Below are 7,693 nucleotides of genomic sequence, written 5' to 3'. Positions count from 1 at the left end.
ACTGCCTGTCCCTCCCCCTCACTCAGAGCTAGTTATAAATAAGGAATGGACAGGTTCAGCTCCTCCTACTTAGGTAGTTTGGGGTTGGGACAGAGGCTGACAACTTGTATAAGCAAAGCAAGCTCCATGGGGTAGCTGCTATGATGACCAAACTTTTGCCAGCCATCCTAGTAATGTAACTGGCTTATTTATTTACTCTCCAAACCAAGCAGACTTGTTTCTGTAAGGTTTTGTGCTCTGCTCTGACATTAGTCTTTCATCTTTGCCAGGAATGTCAGTACAACAAGTTGGGCTGATGGCTTCCCCCTGCTTTCTCTTTTTTTCTCTACACCTATTACAAGAACATATTAAAATTGGAAAACTGGGTGGGTCTGCGTGAAGCATCAGGAAATAATCCCAAGCATTAAAGAAGACTTCATCTCTGTCGAAAAGGCAGAGGGAGTGATGTAATCATCCTCCACCTTCTCCAACTTTCATGAGGCTTTCATGTTTCATGAGGCTACACGAAACAATCAACTCACATCATACAGTTTATAACAACATTGTAAAACCTCACTAATTCTCCATTGCTCGTGCACCATCTTCCCCAGAGGCTCTCAAATCCCATCAGCAAAAATGAGGCACTCAATCGCCCAGCTCAGCCAAAATTTTAGAGGCCATCACCCCCAAGGGCAGAGAGCTGCCTTTCTTAGAATGAATGAAAATAATAAGGAAGAAGTACCCTTCAGGCACATGAAGAAAAAATTCAGTAGCAGGTCTTAGGGTCAAAAAGGTGAAGGGATGCTCATTCTTCTATTTATTCTAATCTGTGACCTAGAATCTCCGTGTTGAAAGAGACCTCATCCAACCCTGGAAGAGAGCCAATCTGATTCCCATGCAGAGTTACTCTTGAGGCAGCAGCCATGGAATGAAGGAGACAGCCTCCTGGCTGGGCTTTGAGGTTAGACAGACCTGTGTCTGAATCTAGTTCTACCAGTTACTAATTTAGTGGCACTGAAGAATAACTTGACCTCACTAAGTCTGGGTTTGTAAAATGGGGATGGAGGGATTGTTAAGAAAATTTAAAGGATGATATAGGAGCAAATCTAGATGAGTTTGGGCTTGATAATTTTTTAGATAAAACAGCAAAGACATGATCCATGAAAGACATAATTGATAAGCTGGACTTCAAAACTAAATTTCTGCTCTGTGAGAGTGAAAAGAATGAGAAGAAAAGCCACAGACTGGGAGAAAATACTTGCAAAATACACATCTGATAAAGAACTGTTATCCAAAATATACAAGTAACTCTTAAAACTCAGCAATAAGAAAACAAACAACCTGATTAAAAAATGGGCAAAAGACCTCGACAGACGCCTGGTCAAAGAAGATATACGGTTGGAAAATAAACATATGAAAAGATGCTCCACATCATATGTCATTAGGGAATTAAAATGACAATTAAAATGACAATAAGATGCTACTACACACCTATCACAATGGCCAAAACCTGGAACACTGAAAACACCGAACGCTGGTGAGAATGTGGAGCAATAGGAACGCTCATTCATTGTTGGTAGGAATGCAAAACGGTACAGCCATGTCAGGACACAGATTGCCAGTTTATTATAAAACTAAACGTACAGTGCACATTAAATACTCTACAATTTTATTTGTCAACTGTACCTCAGTAAAACTTTTTTAAAATCCCTAAAATTTTGCCATCTGATAGCAATCACATTCTTTGGTATTTACACAAAGGACTTGAAAACTTATGTCTAGACAAAAACCTGCACAAAATAAATGAACAGTAGTTTATTTATTCCAGATAATGGAATATTATTCAACAAAGAAATGAGCTATCAAGCAATGAAAAGACATGGAAGGACCTCAAATGCATATTACTAAATGAAAGAAGCCAATCTGAAAATCTACATATTGTATGATTCCAACTAGATGACACATGGGCAAAGACAAAACTATGGAGACAGTAAAAAGATCAGGGATTATCAGAGGTTTGTGAGGAGGCAGGGATGAATAGGCAGAGCACAGAGGATTTTTAGGGCAGTGAAACTACTCTGTATAATACTACAGTATGTGGTGGATACAGTCACTATACATTTGTCCAAACCCACAGAATATAGAACACCAAGAGTGAACCCTGAAGTGAACTCGTTATCATTGGGTGATAATGATGTATCACTGAAGGTTCATCGATTGTAATAAATGTACCACTCTGGTGGGGATGCTGATAATAGGGGCGCTCAGCATGTGTGGGGGAAGAAGGTGTGTGAGAAAACGCTGCAGCTCAGTATTGCTGTGAACCTAAAACTTCTCTATAAGAGTCAAATCTGTTTTTTTAAAAGAAGATCTGTAAAGATGATGTCTGCAAAGTGCCTACCATACCGACAGAATAGGTTTGCAATAAATGTTAACGTCCTTATTCCTCATCTACACCCTCTAAGAGAGCCTCTGCCTCAGCCCGTGTTATAACAGATGCATTTTCACCAACATTCTTCTGTTTTCTTTCCCAGAGTCCCATCCACCACACCTCCCACTAGCCTCAAGTAAGAGAGTTCTTTCTCTTTAAATTGTAGGTGTGCTATAGATATGCCATAGCATGGGTTTTGAGTTGACATCCATCTTAGCTAATAAAATACATGCTGAGTATCTTGTTTCATAGCCAAGCTCTTAATAACTTTGATTTATTGATTTGCTTTTATGTCAGGATACTTGTACAATAGAATAATTTCCATAGCACATTACCCTTTAACTCAGATCTATTCTTTAGTATAAGTTTGGAAGCTTTGTGTGAGTTCGTCACTTTAATATCCACTACAGAGGAAGGATTCACAGGGCGAACCTGAGCACGACCTCAAAAGAAGTAGGGCTTCAGGAGTTCTTGGAATTTGGAAATGTCCCAGAACAAATAGCTTTTTGTTTATACCCCAGAGAAGCAGACTATTTTGGGCCAAACAGGCTTGACGTGGTATCAAAAACTTCATTAGGACATATTGCACACAATTCTTGTAGACGGGAGAAACAGGTATAAATGACACAAATCAAAAACACACAGTTAACTTTTCTACTCAGGATACTGAATGCATATAATGAAGACCCTGAGGAAGGCATCACCTAACTTCTGATTCAAAATGAGGCCCACAGAGAAGACCCAGAGCACGGGAGGTGTTGTAGCCAATAAGATGAGTGCACTCAATCCATTTGAAGCAGAGAACGTGGTTCCTGAGGGGCAAAAGAGCCAGGGAAAGTTTACTAAAAGTGATGAAATAAAGTTCTAGAAATTTCTCTGACTTTCTTCCTTATTCTAGGACAATAGCATCTGAATTATCTAAGAGCTGAGGAGCAGAAAAGAAAGGTGTGTGAGTGAATGAATTGTTCCTGTAACACTCATTTCTGAAAACCCACTGCTAAATACAAGGCGTCATGGACAATGTTGAGAGTTTGATTAGGAAGTCTGTGAGTAATAATGTGAACAAATACTTTAAACTCCATTGGACACTCTTCAGACATAAATAAAGCAGAGAAATGCAACATTTATAAAGCACCTACTATGTGAGATGGACAGTCCAGGTATTCACTCCCTGATTTCCTCAGTATACTCACCAGGTTTAAGACATGGTAAATCTGATGCCATGCATCAATAGGATCATACTACAGGATACTTAAAGAATAAAACTTTTAGTGGGAGAAGCCAATTCAGATAAATAGTATTCCAGCTAGCCTTAGCTGAGGTGTCATTTTAAGTAATAAGTAAACTGTGATTGACAAAATGGGCTGTCCCATTCTTTAGACTTTTTGCGTGTGTTAAGAGAAATATTAAACACTCCTTAAGAGATTTTCGATATTCCAAACTCCGACCAAAAGCTTTCACTGGTCTAGCCCTCTCACTGCCCTGCCACAGTAGATCATGGCTCTTCAACCTCCTTGGGTCCCGTAGTTTCTTTTTTTTTTTTTGGTCCCGTAGTTTCTTGATGGGATCTTTTTATTTCTCACCTGGAGGAAACTTAGACCTTTCTAGTTGCTCTCACAGGGCCCAGAGTGATCATCCTGAATGGAGATGGGACCAGGTTTCTCCACTGCCTGAGATTTTTCAGTAGCTCCCCATGGCCTTCAGGATAAGGGCTGATAGCTTTGACTTGACTTTCAAGACTGGTCCTGATCTGGCTCCTAGGGACTGGAGCCCTCTCCTCAACATTTAGCCCAGGCTCTCATCATCATCATCATCGTCATGGCAACCAGTTTGCCCTTCATCTGTGCTCCCATCATCACTTGTGTGTGCCTTTGCCATAGCATTTATCACACTCACATAGTGCAGTAATCATCTGTTTGTCTGCCCTCCCACACAACACTCATCAGAGGCTTCTTATGGGCAGGGACTGAGCCTTGTTCATCCCTGTGTCCCCGGTGTCTGATGTTAAATGGTGAACCAACGCATGCGCAAATGAATTAATGAATATATTAGATGCTACCAGTATGTACCACGTGTGTGTTATGTGGTGGTTTCTATGCTAAGCCCTTTACGTGTATTATCTCATTTAATTATAACAACATCTCCATCAGGTGTGCACCATTTTATCCATTTTACAGATGAGGAAACTGAAGTTTAGAGGGGTTCCATAATTTTCTCAGCACCCCACACTGGTAAGCGGTAGAGTCCTGTGAGACTCCAACACCAGCATTTCTACCCAGACAAAGGAGAATGGGGAGGTCAGAGTTTATGTCTTCCTGCTTTATACTACTGAGTGGGACCCACTCTCTGTAAAGAAATATGAACCAGGACTGTTCAAGGACCTGTCCATTAAAGGAGGATCCCCAAATGCCACCCCACCAGCCCAGTTCATGCACCCCTGACAGCCAGGGAAAGTCCTAATTATTACAGAACACCCAAACATGCCATTCTGCTTCATGCCTCCTGTTCTGACCCTCCACCCGCTCCACGTCTCACCCGCACTAAATTCCTCACCAGCCTCCTGAACCTTCCTAGGCTCTTCCTCTGGGAAGCCTTCCTTGTTTCCTGCTACACCCACCACACCTTCCCTCCCATGTGTCCCTCCTCTGTGCTTCTTCTGGACTTTGCATACATGCTTATCCTTGTTTATACAATTATTTGCTTACATGTCAGTCTTCCTTACTAGGCTCTAAACTCCTTGAGAACAGGGTCTGACCAGCCCTCAACACCTCCCTCCTGCTATGCCTGAAGTCCTAAGGCTTTACTAAAAGAACTCACTGCTCAGGGCCTGCTCCAGCCTCCACTTGCCACCCCTGGGTCCCCCATCTCAAAACTCTTGCTCTCCTGAGACTCTCACCGGCCCATTATTTTTGCACCATCCACTCACCTGGGATGGGATTTTGCCCTCCCTCCTCCCCTCCCTTCCTCCTTCCCACCATCCTATCTTCCACTCATGCCTCTGCTCCAAACTCTGAGGTCTGAGAACCAGTCCTGCCTCATCCCTACATCCAGTTCTGTGCTCAGACCCCTTCATATGTGGATTGGGAGATTTGAAAGGCATCCTGTTCATCTCTGCATCCTCAGTGGTAAGCACAGAACCAGTGGTTAGCAGTATGCACTGAGGAAAAAAAGAGAATAACAACTGTAGCATTTACAACACGCCAGGCAAGGTACTAAATGTTTTACATACATCATTTCTTATTCCTTACCACCACAATACTCTATGAGGTAGATATTTTTGTTCTTGTATTGCAGGTGGGAAAACTAAGGTTTGGGAAGATTAATAACTTGCCCACGTCACACAGCTAGAAAATAGTAGAGCCAGGATTCAAACCACGGTCTGTCTGATACAGAAGCCTACACTCCAGACCACCACACTGGACTAAATGAAAGCCAAGGCCAGTTCAGGAGACCATTCCAAGAAAGAAAACATGAGCAGTCTACAGAAATTTCTCCAAACATAAACATGACCTACAATTTTTAAAGAAGCAGAATGTAGAATGCACATGGACAACCACTCCACCAAACAAAGGTCCAGTGATGAAATCATTCATTCCACTATTTGAAAATATTTGCTGAGCACCTACTTTGTTAACTGTTCTAGTCAACTGAGAATGAGACAGGCCCTGCCCTCAAAGAGTTTATGTTCTAGTGAGGGAGACTGACTGTCGATAATAAACAAGTACTAAAGTATTTATTTAAAAATATTAACCAAATATCATGATGAGTTCAGTGAAGTTCAAGCAAAATCCAGTGTGAATGGTGTGGGGAGAACGCCAGGGCTGTACCCAGGAGGTGTCTGAGAGGTTTGGAGAGGTGGCCCAGCAGCTTGCTCTGAGCATGCTGGTATTTTATAGAGTGGAATATAGCATTTTAGAGTCCCATCCCTAAAGCCTCACCCACTGCCATCATCAAAAAGGAAGGAAGGAAGGAAGGGGGAAAGAAAGAGAGAGAGAGGAAGAGAAAAAAAGAAAGAAAGAGGAAGAGAAAGAAAGAAAGGGAGAGAGAGAGAAAGAGGGAGGGAGTGAGGGGGGGAAGACGGAGGGAGGAAGGAAGGACGGAAGAGAGAGGAAGAGAAAGAAGCAAAGAAAGAAACAAACAAACAAACGAAGAAAATAGAGCTGCAATGAACATATTGGTACATGATTCTTTTTGAATTATGGTTTTCTCAGGGTATATGCCCAGTAGTGGGATTACTGGGTCATATGGTAATTCTATTTTTAGTTTTTTAAGGAACCTCCATACTGTTCTCCATAGTGGCTGTATCAATTTACAATTCCACCAGCAGTGCAAGAGGGTTCTGTTTTCTCCACACCCTCTCCAGCATTTACTGTTTCTAGGTTTTTTGATGATGGCCATTCTGAGTGGTGTAAGGTGATACCTCATTGTAGTTTTGATTTGCATTTCTCTAATGATTAGTAATGTTGAGCATTCTTTCATGTGTTTGTTGGCAATCTGTATATCTTCTTTGGAGAAATGTCTATTTAGGTCTTCTGCCCATTTTTGGATTGGGTTGTTTGTTTTTTTGTTATTGAGCTGCTTGTAAATTTTGGAGACTAACCCTTTGTCAGCTCTATTTACAATAGCCAGGACATGGAAGCAACCTAAGTGTCCATCAACAGTTGAATGGATAAAGAAGATATGGCACATATATACAATGGAATATTACTCAGCCATAAAAAGAAACGAAATTGAGTTATTTGTAGTGAGGTGGATGGACCTAGAGTCTGTCATACAGAATGAAGTAAGTCAGAAAGAGAAAAACAAATACCGTATGCTAACACATATATACGGAATCTAAGGGGAAAAAAGTCATGAAGAACCTAGGGGTAAGACGGGAATAAAGACACAGACCTACTAGAGAATGGACTTGAGGATATGGGGAGGGGGAAGGGTAAGCTGTGACAAAGTGAGAGAGTAGCATGGACATATATACACTACCAAATGTAAAATAGATAGCTAGTGGGAAGCAGCCGCATAGCACAGGGAGGTCAGCTAGGTGGTTTGTGACCACCTAGAGGGGTGGGATAGGGAGGGGGGAAGGGAGGGAGACACAAGAGGGCAGAGATATGGGAACATATGTATATGTATAACTGATTCACTTTGTTATAAAGCAGAAACTAACACGCCATTGTAAAGCAATTATACTCCAATAAAGATGTTAAAAAAAAAAAAAAAAAGTAGTTCCCCTCAGGCTCGAGGGACTTTCTGTGGGTGACAAGCAGCGTGGTGGAGCCCGAGTGC

The sequence above is a fragment of the Aethalodelphis obliquidens genome, unplaced genomic scaffold (genome assembly GCF_003676395.1).
Source record: "Aethalodelphis obliquidens isolate GAN/ISIS:26980383/991018 unplaced genomic scaffold, ASM367639v1 scaffold60, whole genome shotgun sequence".
In the NCBI taxonomy this organism is placed as follows: Eukaryota; Metazoa; Chordata; class Mammalia; order Artiodactyla; family Delphinidae; genus Aethalodelphis; species Aethalodelphis obliquidens.
This window is presented reverse-complemented; position numbering follows the sequence as displayed.